We start from the raw sequence: 13,386 nt of genomic DNA, 5'->3' as shown, positions 1-13,386 counted from the left end.
AAACCTTTTGTATAGCATCCTGAGCTCTATAACAAAAGAAACCGTTGTTGTATTCCCAAGTTCAAGCAACCCAAGCCAACATAGTCCATTTTGAGGCATGTTGAGAACTGCACTTTGGCAAGCCACATGATTCTCACCCCTGCTCTGTATCATGTTTGAAGATGATCTCTATAAGTAAAGTGTAAGAGTTAACACAGCAGATGAAAATTATTAATCCCTTTCACTCTTCTATTTTTACCAGCAAAAGATACTATCATCCCTGTTTGGTATTTATAATGAAAAGACTGCATGGTGCCTTCTGAAAATACTTTTATGCACAACTTGTTCTTGCAGATAAAAAAGCATGGCTTTCTACAAGACTGACCTTTCACTGTTCCTTTTGAAAATATGTAGTTGGGTGTGGGAAGGTTTTAAGCATCACTAATCACCTCCTCTTGCTCCTGGTTGCCTTTAATAATTGGCTCTAAAGTGTGCCTTTGACATGTTGTCTTTTCAAGCCATGCTTAGCTTTTTCCTTTACCAATCTTCTGCTCAGTTGACTCCCCTTGCATTTCATGTCAGCAATCCTTAATGCCCTTTCTTTAGGAGAGCTCTTCTCCCTAGAAGTTCAAAAAGAAAAATGTATTTTGTGCTGTCCCTTCCATCATGAACAATTCTCTTTTCATCCACTTTTTGGGCTTTACCTTTCTAATCCAGCTGTCTCTTGCTTTATAAATTACTTACATAAACTGTACAGCCTTTATTCTCTTCATTGCCAGAGAATGATAGAGAGGCTGGTACTGGTCACTCAAGCACATGGTGATCAAAAGCACACTGCAAAAGAACACCCCGGAGGCCCTCACTGTCTTTTCTCACTTTCTGTTCATGGACTGATTTAAAAAGCCCCATGCTTTGTTCTTACTAAATATGCAGCAAAATTTCTATATGGGTGAAATGATATCTGCAGGAACTGTGATGAATCCTTGCCATAATCAGCACCTGGCCTTCAGGACAAGTCCATAAGATTCTACTGCATCATTTTAAATTGTCCCAATTTGGCAAGGACAGTCCTGGTTAATCTTGCTGCCCCACTTCTTTGACTGCTTTTAAAATTTCTCCGTTTTTCTCTCTGCTTCCCACTTTCCCTATTTGTCCTCAGATTGCTTTAATTGTTGCAAATGGAATTCAAAGTCCAAAAGTAGTTTGTTTTTACACAATTCATTCAGCAGAAGGGAAAAGAGAGGAGAGGGCAGAAACTTATCCTTCCAGGCAAAAGTGAACTCTTAGTTTGTCTTTTCATCCTCATTGACAGCTTCAGCTATCCTGACCATACTTTGATGTTGCTTTGCACTTGTGTCCTTTTTTTCACATGGATAATGTTGGAGCGCATACTGCTGCCTGGGGGAAAGTATGAGATGATATCACTTCACATACAGAAGCTTACTGTGCTGCTAACTGAATACTGTCTCCTTGGCAAATGTTGAACGATTCTGTAGTAAGAGCCAGAAGACTGATCTCATACTTGCTTCACTTTGCCTAATGCTAGGGCCAGCCCTTGCTGGGCTCTAGTGTCGCACTTAACCACCTATGGATGAAGAGATAAGATTGTCACAGCCTAATTCAGGCTGGATTGCATTTACACACTCATTTGAAAGTAAGGCCCACTTACTTAATGGAGCTTATACAGGCAGAGTATGCTTTTTCTGAACACTAAAACATTTTGGATTTAATATTTTTTAAAAGATTTTGGAACACTCATGTTTGCATATATGTACATAATAAGATATCGTGGAGATTGGACCCAAATCTAAACACGACATTCATGTATACCTTATACATGCAACATGAAAGTAATTGTGTACAATATGTTTAATTATGTTGTGCGTTAAAACAAAGTTTGTGTAGAGTTTTGTGTGTTTTCTGGGCTGTATGGCCATGCTCTAGCAGCATTTTCTCCTGATGTTTTACCTACATCTGTGGCTGGCATCTTTAGAAGATGTGTACATTTGAACCACCAGAACGGAAGCGTGTCAGTATCTCAGCCACCCAGGTGGACAATTTAAGATTTTGTAGTATTTTATATATTGAAATTCCTGATAAGGGATGGTCAAGTTGTAAAGGTTGAGCTGTTGATGGTTCTCAGCAATGCTACCCAGGAAGTGTTGCCTGAAGCAAAGGACATGATTGTTAATCCCTTCTCATTACATGAACAGAAGGTGAACAGAATGGCGGTTCTTTGTTCCTCACTTCCAAGCATATTCCATGAGAAGCATTTTCCCCACTCTACCAATCAGTAGAAGAATTGTGGTTCCTAGATGCTTTTCAGAAGTCACAAATACAGTGAAGGTTGATATGCTCAAAGAGATACATCAAAACTCTGTATCAAGCAGAATAATGTAGTGTGTATAGATTGTATAAATTAGGCAAATTTAAATGTTTTTATTTATTCTGTTTCTTTTCTGGAAAAGAGTGGAAGGTTTTGTAGGTCACTGAAGGGGATGACTTGTAGAGCTCACACTTTCCCTGCAAAAAAATCTATTCTGTTTTGTTCCTTTATTTGTACATTGCCTTTCACTCAAAATGTGGACCCAGATCCAGTTCATTCTATTACAATCTTGTTCAAATATTCCCGAAGAGCTTCTGTCAGTCAACATAGGAAATCCAGAGGACATCAGGAGGGCGGCTGTTTAGATTCGTAATTTGGGATCTGGAATTGCATTTCCATTTTGGGAAGATTCGGTCCATTCGTGCCAATGAGAAACTAGCGAGGCTTGTTTTTCCATCATTTGGGGGGAGGGAGGGGGTAGAATAGTCCACTGGTGCTGGAATACACACACACAAATTGCAAGGAAGATAGTTAGGTAGGTATTGGTAGGGTAAGTAGGGCTGACACTTCAAATCTCAAAAGCAAAAAATAAAGACCTTGTACTTTTGGCAGAGTAAAATAAAATAAAAACACTCAAAATGCCCTTTCAATTCACAGCCCCCCAAACACACACACACACACACACACACACATCCCTCCCTAGCAAAATTTAGAAAATAAAACTTGAAATAAAAAACAAGATAAAAATGATGTTCAAGGAAAAAATAATTTATTTAATTTTCAAAAAGCTAGTGCCAGAACTCTAAATTCTGAGTCGTAGGCAGCAGCAGCACAGGAACAGAAGTAAAAGAAGAGAAGCAAATGGAACTACAGTATATGTGCTCTCCTCAACTCACCAACACACCATAAAATAGAAGTGTTTTGCGTGGGCTATATATAGACCAGCTTGGCCAAAAGCCACATGATCTGCTTTCATCTTCTGATTGGCTATGGCTAGGCTGATGAGGGGTAGAAACTGCGTGCAGCTTCTATTGTCAATCATGCCAACAGCTGCAGCTCCGCCTCCTGAGGTGGCAGAGTAAGATCTCATGAAAAATAAGGCCAAATCCAGAAATCCTTCCCAAATTTAGCCAAAAGTTTTGATAGCTCATTTTTATTCTGGGTCCTTCTTGGTTTGTTTTCAGTGGTTTGGCTGCCAAATCACTGAAATTATCTGAAATTAGAATCAACCTCCAGAATTTTGCACATCCCTACTTTGAACTGGATTACCTGGCCATATATTCAAGTTCAATGCAATTAATCTGCATTCAGAAACTGGATTATATGACAATATAGATGACATCTGAGACATATTCTCTCTATATTTAAAATTATACAGTTTAGCTAAACAAGTATGCAGTAGTTTCTGCCACTATAACTATATAAAAGAGATGTCACCACTAGGGCCTCCTCCCATATGCTGTGTATTGTTACTATAGATAATAAGAGATCCATTAACATGCTTTTTATATATAATAGTGTTTTATTTCAGCTATTTTCAGTTTCAATTCTAAACAAAGATCCATGTACATTAAATAGACTGCATTTCCTAATTAACATGGGGCAATATGTATCTGAAGAAGCGAGTGTGTTATAGCAGTTTGAGCACAGGACAATAGAAACCAACGTTTGAATCTCTGGGCAAGACAAACTCTCTTGACCTCAAAGAGGCAAACACCCCCTGAGCAAATGTTTCCTCAAAAATACCTCCGTAATCGGTTTTCCACAATTTGGAAATTACTTGAAGACATGCAACCACAATTCTATCAACCTGCACAGTTTCCATTTGCCCCTCTCTCCTTAGTTTCCCATTTTATATTGAATTTTAGATTGTAGTGTCTGATAGTCAGGATCTGGGCTTTTGTGCACATTTCTGGTACTAGAACAACAAACAATGACAGGGCTTTGGTCTTTGCATTTTTAACTCCTGTTTTTCTCTCTCTCCTTCTAGACTAAAGAGGCTCTTCTTCCTGCTTTTCTGTTCATCACTGAGAAGCTGCTTTCTTCTCCTGCCAAGCACCTAGGTTTCCATGTGACAAACAGCTGTGCATGGCAAGTGTCCAGAAACAACAACGTTCTTCTGAAAGGCAGGATTGTTTCTGATGAGAAACTGAACCCACTGATGACTATTTTTATGGTGAGTGTCATGCTATGGTTCCTTCATTATGGGGTACAGCACTGACCAGTGGGTTTTGCAGAATGTACTGAACAATTGTTATGGTTTTGAATGATGGAACACTCATATCCTAAGGTGACTAGAATTTCTTGTTATTGTTCCAAACGAGCTTGTTACATTGTTCATTTCTTTTTAGTTCCTTTAAACCAAATTCACTAAACCAGTAGAAAATAACCAAAAATCTGGAAAAAATGGAAAGGATGGTCTCAGAAGTCAATTATTGCACAAAAGAAGTAATTTTAAAAATTACATTGTTTCCTTTCATTGCCTCTCTCTAAATTAATATGTTACAGTAGCATTTTTACTTGTGATTGATTGTTTTTAGGAAATGGGTAACATAGAGGAAAAATAGGCAGGTGGAATTTCATGCAGATAGAATTGGCCCAGCATTTTGTGGCCTAATTTGAGAAGTTATTGTGGTTGATGCAGTGGTCTATGATTGCAAAAAAGCAATTGGAAATGTACAAAAAGGGACATTTGTCTTTTCCATAGTTTGTGGTTGACATTTCCACCGAGACCAATGTGAAACAATGTTTTCTACCAAGAAGTGACAAATGTCTGTCTTTTATTTCTGTCTCACATTGCCTTCTGCTGATCCAGATGGTAATAACACAGTACAGTGGAAACCTCTGAATGGAATGAGTGGATGCTTACATTGTATATTGTCTTGTGGAAACACACTCTAATGTATTCATATAATGGAGGTCTCTTGATTTGTTAACACTAGGGTGAGCTGTCCATTTTAGGGTGGGTCGCTTAGATTGGTGTTCACCAGAGCATTTGACTATCCAGTTTTGACTGCCTTCTGCTGTTTTCTCCTGCCAATAGTTCAAAAACTAGGTTCTGAGTTCCGATTTCAGTTCACTGAGGATGCAGGAAATAATTGTTTTATAAATAATTCTCCAAGCACACCTCACCCAAATGCTATTGCTGTTTTGCAGCTCATTTCAAAATGAATTATAAACGGTCATGACAACAGGAAGCAAGGGATATTTAATGCATAGAGAGAGGGGTTGTCCCCATATTCATTGGCACTTTAGCTCAGGGTGTATGTGTGTAGAAATCTTTGTCAAGAAATCTTTGTCATTAGATATGTAAAGTTTAGACTGAGTCCACGCCAACAATCTGTAGTAGCAGATCTAAGTGTGGATGTGATGTGTCTGACTTTTTGTGGACATACGTACTTGCTGGAATGGAAGATGTCATCTAGTTGTTTACAGGAGGCCCAACATTGCTCTGTAAACCCAGATAATTCTCACTTCTGCTCTCAACTATGAATGGATGATTTGGGCCTGGAAATTCTACCAAAAATAGATTTGCTAAATGCACAGAGGGCACCTAGATATGTACAAGTGCTCCACATGCTGGTTTGTGGCTCATACTAACTGTGGTGAAACCTCTCCCTTCTTTGTGCATTCAGCATCCCCCTTTTTAGCAAAATTAACAGGGTTCATGAGTCTGATGGTGGCACTATGACTCAGAACTGGAAAAAAAACAGCCTAATTTTACCTTCTGTTGGAACTGGAGACATTGCAGATTAATGCTCAAATTAATTTTAGGCAACATATTCATATTGTCTTTACAATGCTGCTAATATGTGGATCTCCTGTATAATGAAATACCAACTAAAAAGGTCAGTAACAGAAAGAGCTCCAAGCATCATATGTAAGTAGCTACAATATTAAAACCCAAGTATGTCCCCTGGTTTTATTCTATGCCTGAAATCATGAATGTTCCAGGATTTAGTTAATGTCCATATCTTTGTCACTTTGAATCCCAGATTTGGGGACAGGTGGAATATATATGAAATATAAAAACTAAAATTGATTGGAAGATGGTTGTGATATTGAGATAGAAAAGACATGTGAATGAAGAAGTGAAACTGACAAGGGTCTGAAATAGAACTGTCTATCCATCCCTATCTGTAATAAGGCTGGGGGATTAAGTACTTTCCAAGTTATAGAAAGTAGAAACACCAGCATATCTGAAAGCTGTTCTCCCATTACCTTCAGATCAATAGAGTAATTCATTCAATGTGGAACAAAGTTTCAAGAACTACACATGAAATCTTAATAGCAAACTATAATGTCTCAAAGCCTCTGAGATCCATATAGAGAACCCGTGTCATTTTATGGATCAATAAACCCTTATAAGACACCAGTAGGCAAGCACAACTCAGACATGTTCCTTAAGAGTTGATGAAAGGGAGGGAAAAGAAGGGAGGCGGAGATTAAAGAACCAAACCGTACAAGTTTTACTATGTTGTAAAATCTGTTAAGAGAGGATGCAGGAAATAATTCTTCTGCCTATTATAGTGATATACTCATTTGCTTTTCGGTGAGACTTTTCAAAAAGGATTATCCCTTGCAGCACAGCCCCCCCCCCCCCACCACCACCAAAAAAAGTCATTAACTTCATACTGTACATCCTCCCCCTCAAGCTATTGCTGTAGTGATGGTTTGGAGAGACCCGCATAGCTCTTCTTCATTAGAGATATTATTTTTTATCGCCTCCATGCCTGCAAAATTTTATTGGATAGGTAAAATATATTGCTTAAAAGTGCATGCATAGCTTTAGAAAGTATATTACTGGTATACAGAAATTTCTTTATCTCCTTCTGTCCTTGAATCTCATACCAATGTTGCTCAGCCAGAGAAATCATGAGATAATAGGCACAATAAACAGGGAAATTTTCCTGTGTGCATTCTGTACCATTAAACTAAATTAATTATGGTTATCAGTGCAATGTCATATATATTATTATGAAGTAAGACTTACTGCCACGTTGTATTTTTACAATACATCTTTCCTACCTGGATCCCTCCAGGTAGAGTCAACACTTGCCAGCATGGCGCTTGGTCTGTTAGTTGGGGATGCTATGGTTGTAGTACAGCACGGCTGGTGGCCCTTTGGTTTTGGGTCTTTAGTATGTTATATTGTGGCCCCTTTCTAAAAGTGTTATGTTATAGTTTCCCTTTCATGCTAATTCCTTTCTTGGATATCTCTGCTGAGTCAAGTTCAATGCCATAAATTACACATTTGTTGGAGGTTATTTGGTGAGGGTCACTGTGCCAGCAGAATCAGGTGGGTTTTTTTTGTTGTTGTTGTTTTTTGGACATGGCTATTCTATAAACTATTCTATATCATGACCCAAAAATCCAGCCTTTGTTGAGTTTTGCTCAGATTATCAGAGTGAATATACTGTCTAACAACTAGCATCTCAACATAACATTACTTTGAAACTGATATTCAGGGTCAGCCATGCCATTAGGCATGGTGAGATCACCATCTCTGGTGGCAGCTTTGAATATCATGCAATGGCAGCCAGTTGTTACCATTTCCTCTCAAACTCAGTTATTTAACTTTTGATAGTCCATGGTATCCATAAAACTCTCTTCCAGTACTACTATTTAAAGGAGAATTTTTAAACTAAAGCGAGAGCATTTGCCCCACCATTATGGTCTGCCTGGATGATAGGAGATGTTCTCATATGTTCTCAGCTACAGAAGCCCTCTATTTTGGCCTAGAACTGTTTTATCTCCTTGTTTTTAACATGTGATGTATGTATTGATTGTATGACTGCTTTTCATGTTTGATTTTACAATGTGTAATTTGTCACTGTTTTTATTATTGTTGTGAGCCGCCCCGAGTCCCCTCGGGGAGATGGGGCGGGATATAAGAATAAATTTATTATTATTATTATTATTATTATAAATACTAAAGAATGCCTTTTCATTATATGGAGTATATAATTACCCAGTGTATTGAACTCATTACACATAGAATATTTAATCATGTCGTTAAGATTCTAAAGATCTTGAAAATAGGGCCTATATGTGCACACATCTATGTGTGAATGCACACATATTCATACTTGTGCATATTATAAAAAAGGATGAACTGCTTACAGCTCTGTATGCAACTCTATAACTATAAATATATATATTCCAAAAGTGCAAGTGTTTAACTTGGCAGTTTACATAAGATCCTCTCATCCCTGCATCTAAATGAATTATGTTTCCAAAAGTATAACATATATTTAGTTCCTTGGAATAACCATGCATTTTTAGTAGAAAAGAGGCTGAATGAAAACTAAATTACAGTTAGGTAAGCTTCAGGCTTATAGAATATACTTTGTTTAGCTTTTTGTTTTAGTTTATTTTCTTTTTGCTAAGAATTCTGGATATCACAAACCTCCAGCCAGATACAAATTGGTGGTCCTGCACTTCATAAGCCATACAAATATCTGCAATACAGTGTGTAGATGTGTTGTAATCTATATCAGAATTACTAACAACAACATCAATAATAACAACATTCATTTTTACCTGTGTTTCCTTATGGATTGAGGCAGGGAACAAATTCAAAGAGCATATAAAACCAATCCATATTTAAAACTTTTATTTTTACATGTGCTTTAACATATGTTCATACTTTAAAACTTAGTTTTCTGCAGAGAACAATCCTCTATTTGCAAGGCTGTCAGATGAGATAGTCCTGTTTTTGAAAGAACATGTTTCAAATGAGCTGTCCAGTGAAAGTATTATGTAATGAAGAAGAGCCATAAGGATGAAGCTTAGGAACCTTGAATTTGTCCTTTCATAAAGAGCAACTGAAGAACAGACCCATCAGGCACAAAAACCACCCCATTAGATCCTTCCTCTCCCAGATGAAGTTTGTTTAAATTATTTTAAAGGTCTGACTTTGTACCAATAAATATAAACTGGCATGATCCAAATCGGTCTTCTCATTTGTTCTCCTTTTTTAGTGATACATGTCCTCTTTTCAAAGTATTATATAAACTATGAGTAAAATCACCTCTTAGTATTCATTGTCTAAGAACAATCTATAAAATCCATGTTGTTGCCATAGACAGATGGGCAATTTGTCAGCACAGACACACATACAAGTGGTCAGTCTGGACAGAGTGGAGAAAGCATGGCACATGAGAGTTGTGTAGTTCCATGTAGTTTAGTCTGTGGGCCTGGGAATCTCTAACGCCTGCCAACATGCTTCCAAATGTAACTTTTGGGGATAAAAACAGCTAAAAAACTATGGAGAAAATGGCACAAAAAATATAGAAGCATGGATCTTCTTGCCTGCTGCTACCCTGTGAAAATTGACCATATAGGTCAGATCTGAAATACGGTAGAGTCTCGCTTATCCAACATAAATGGGCCGGCAGAACATTGTATAAGTGAAAACATTGGATAATGAGGAGGGGTTAAGGAAAACCCTATTAAACATCAAATTACATTATGGTTTTACATATTAAGCACCAAAGCATCATGTTTTATAACAAATTGACAGAAAAAGCAGTTCAATACATGGTAACATTATGTAGTAATTACTGTATTTACGAATTTAGCACCAAGACATCACAATGTATTGGAAACATTGATTACAAAAACATTGACTACTAAAAGGCAAAGTGTGTTGGATAATACAGAATGTTGGATAAGCAAAAGTTGGATAAGTGAGACTCTACTGTAGTTGTGTGACCTATGGAGTAATTGGGTGGGAAGAAAGGATTGACCCCTGCAGTTGCCTATACCTGCTGTAGAACTTCTGCAGATCAAAATAAATAATGGGCAATTCCAAGACTGAGTACCAGAATTGCACAAGGGCAACATGCTCCTATTTTATAATGAAAAGCTTTGTGACTGAGGCTCCTTCTATACTGCCATATAAAATCCAGATTATCTGCATTGAACTGGATTATATGGCAGTGTAGACTCACTTCAAACCAGATAATGTAGATTATCTACTTTGATAACCTGAATTAAATGGCAATGTAGACAGGACCTAAGAGAAATATCATATATACTCACATATAACCCAATCCAAATAAAAGCTGAGTCACTAATTTTACCACAAAAAACTGGGAAAACTTATTGACTTGAATGTAAGATGAGGGTGGAAAATGCAGCAGCTACTGGTAAATTTCAAAAATTACATTGAGGTATAAGTAGGTTAAATGTTTTTTAATATTTACATAAAACTGTAATTTAAGATAGTAATAAGACTTTAATAAGATAAGACTGTCCAAATCTGATTACCTATATACTCGAAAAATAAGCCAGCCTGAATATAAGCCAGCCAGGATCTTCACTCAAGTATAAGCTGGGGGGGGGGGGGGTGTGTGTCTTTTTCAGCCCTAAAAAGAGCTGAAAAACTGGGCTTATACTCGAGTATATCCCTTGTCATTTTAATAGCTCTTGTTAAACTGCTGGGAATTTGAGATATTAACCCTGAGCTCTGCTAGAAGACTCTGATGGATGTTTGCCCATGTTTGTACTAAACATGCCACATAATCATCTTACTTCATGCATTGGGTCAAATGGCTTCTTATTTTGAATTGGGATACAGATGAACTGCTTTTATAGCTCTTGATTGTCACTATCAATGTGATGATTCCCTTATTTGTTTTGGAGGTGCCCAGCAAAAAGAAAACCTATTCCTCAAAAGCATCCTCATTGCTAATAATCTCGGGTGTCTTCTTTAGTAATTGCACATGCATATCTTCCTCTTAATTACCATCATTTGATTTGTTTCTCTGTGTTTTCTCTATTGCTCTTATGGGTTTTTTATTATTATTATTTAGGTGACACATGCTTGGTTCTAAGCACTTAATTATCCTCTTGGGATGCATTTCATTTATTCATTAGCTCTGAAACTAGAACTGCTGGTTTGCTGTTTTTCCCCATGCTTTCTCATTTTAAAAATATTGAAACAAACGAAGTGGGTATAAGAGATTCGCCAGCCTTCACCTCTTGAATTGTGGTTTTCATTGTTTGTCTTCTGCAATACCCTGGCACCACAATAAGAAAAGGTGGGAGGGTGTTGTTAGGATTTGCTTGTTTGGCAAACGGAAGCTCCTTGAAAATTGGAAGGTAAATTCTGTCACTGGCTTAAGCCAAGTGTGCCTGCTACTAACTTGAGAACAGAAAGTCGCATGGCGATGGGAAGGAAGATGCCAAATGCTCTGGCACTGGGATTGCAGCAGACTGCTGTTTCCTGTGGATGGAGCTAGCAAAATGCATTCTGTTCCACCTCCATCTTGTGCAAGGCGTGACAGCTGTGCCACATGCCTGAATGACAGCAGGTAGCCCACAAGGAGCAGGGTGAACAGTTCACACGCTGCTTTGTCACCTTATGTTCTGTTGCCTTATGTGACTCAACTGGCAAATGAAGAGTAGGAGAGTTGGAAAGGAGGCAAATACGCAAGAGAAAGTGAGGAATTAGGCAAATTCAGGCCTGGACTGGCATTTCTCCGGAGCCACCATTCTGCCTTTATTCAGCTCAGCCTGAATAAAGGGATTGCTTTTCTGTTCTAGATTGGGCAAACAATACACTCAACATATAAAAACAGATCAATGGGATAATTAGGTCAGTAATTCCTACAAGGTCAGGTGCTTTTTCTATAACAAAATGGGCTCCTGCTGAATCTCTGCAAGGAAAGACGTCCCCAAACATGGCATACAACCAAACCCTCTCTTTTGCTCACCATTCATTTGCCTCCCAAACATCAGGGACCTGAAGAAGGCCATTGAAAGATCACTTTAACATCCAAACAGGGTGAAATTCTGATTTGTATCCTTCAGGGAATGCAATATCATTTAGAGCCAGGGTGGGAATTTTTCAGCCCTCCAAATAATGTTGGACTACAACTCCCATAATTCCTCTCCTTTAACTATGCTGTCAAAGGCTTTTAGGAGTTGCAGTTCAACAACATATTTATACTGGTGAAATATGTTTCCAGGTAGATGTTTCATTTTTAAAAATTCACATACCTTGCAAATGTATATTTGATGCTTTTTCTGCACTCTCTTCCAAAATAGCTCCGTAGAGTATACTTTGCTGATTTCTGTTTCTTTTGCTACCTACTCCTACCATTACATCTTGGCTAAGGCAAGAAAAATAATATGTGGTTTCCTTGATGGGTAACTTGCTTATAACTAACCCATATCACAGTGCTTTCATTTATGTAATCCTGGACACCCCAGATATTTTGTAATTTTGATTTTAGTATGTGTGTGTATGGCTGTGTGTGTACTTTTGTGTCATCTGCCAGCTTATTGTGACCTATTAATTTCATAGGACTTTCTAAGGCAAGGAATACTCAGAAGTGTTTTTTTACCAGTTTTTTCCTCTGCAGCAAAAGTATATGAGACCAGTTTAAAAGCAGCCTCCTGTGTGTATATCAGGGCTGGCTATAAGTTTGAAAGGGCCCTTAGCAAAGAGACATCTACTGGTGTCGTGTCAGACACCAGTGGGACCCTCCAATGGGCTTATCTAGCAATAGCAATAGTCCTTTGAGCAAGGCTGGGTAGCTAGTTGCAATGTGAATGTTGGTGTGGTGTGGCTTTGTAATACTGTGGCTATCCATTGCTGATTCTAGAGCTTAGGGCAAACATAAGTAGTGAGCCATGTTGGAGTAACTAAAACCAGGATTGATCATAAGACAAGGAGAGCTGGGTACTTACCCTACAGTACTCAGCAGAAGGGATCTCTAGTTGAGCTAATGGCTCATTGGTAAGTTAATTTCCTCCAAAATGCTAGGGCTTCAGAGGGAGCAGGGAAGAGAATATTGCCTGCAACTTTTGCTTACAAATTTCTATAGATTATTTGGGTGCTAACTATGAAAACTTGCCTCCTATCAGTTAGATTTAAAATATTTCCAACTTGTTATAGGTTGTTTTCAGTCAAAATCAGGGGAATACAATTTTACTTTGCTAAGCTTTGCATTTCCACACAACTGACAAATGTGTTAAACTAATTAGGGCAGCAGGGAAGCAGCAAACACTTGCCTCATTTAGATTGCCATTCATCCTAGAGTCAGTCCTGGCTGGAACCCTGCCAAGTG

General features: G+C 38.0%; 1 protein-coding gene across 2 annotated transcripts in view; it reads left to right on the top strand.

The window, feature by feature from the left end:
• The window catches only part of dlgap4 (DLG associated protein 4), a 459,488-nt gene that overhangs the window by 98,106 nt on the left and 347,996 nt on the right, over positions 1-13,386 (top strand). For both annotated transcript variants that reach the window (XM_062978819.1, XM_062978818.1), the window contains exon 2: positions 4,296-4,481. The gene's annotated coding sequence lies outside the window, so the exon portion shown is untranslated. The remainder of the gene's footprint in view (positions 1-4,295; positions 4,482-13,386) is intronic.

The sequence above is a fragment of the Anolis carolinensis genome, chromosome 4 (assembly GCF_035594765.1).
Source record: "Anolis carolinensis isolate JA03-04 chromosome 4, rAnoCar3.1.pri, whole genome shotgun sequence".
In the NCBI taxonomy this organism is placed as follows: Eukaryota; Metazoa; Chordata; class Lepidosauria; order Squamata; family Dactyloidae; genus Anolis; species Anolis carolinensis.
This window is presented reverse-complemented; position numbering and strand designations above follow the sequence as displayed.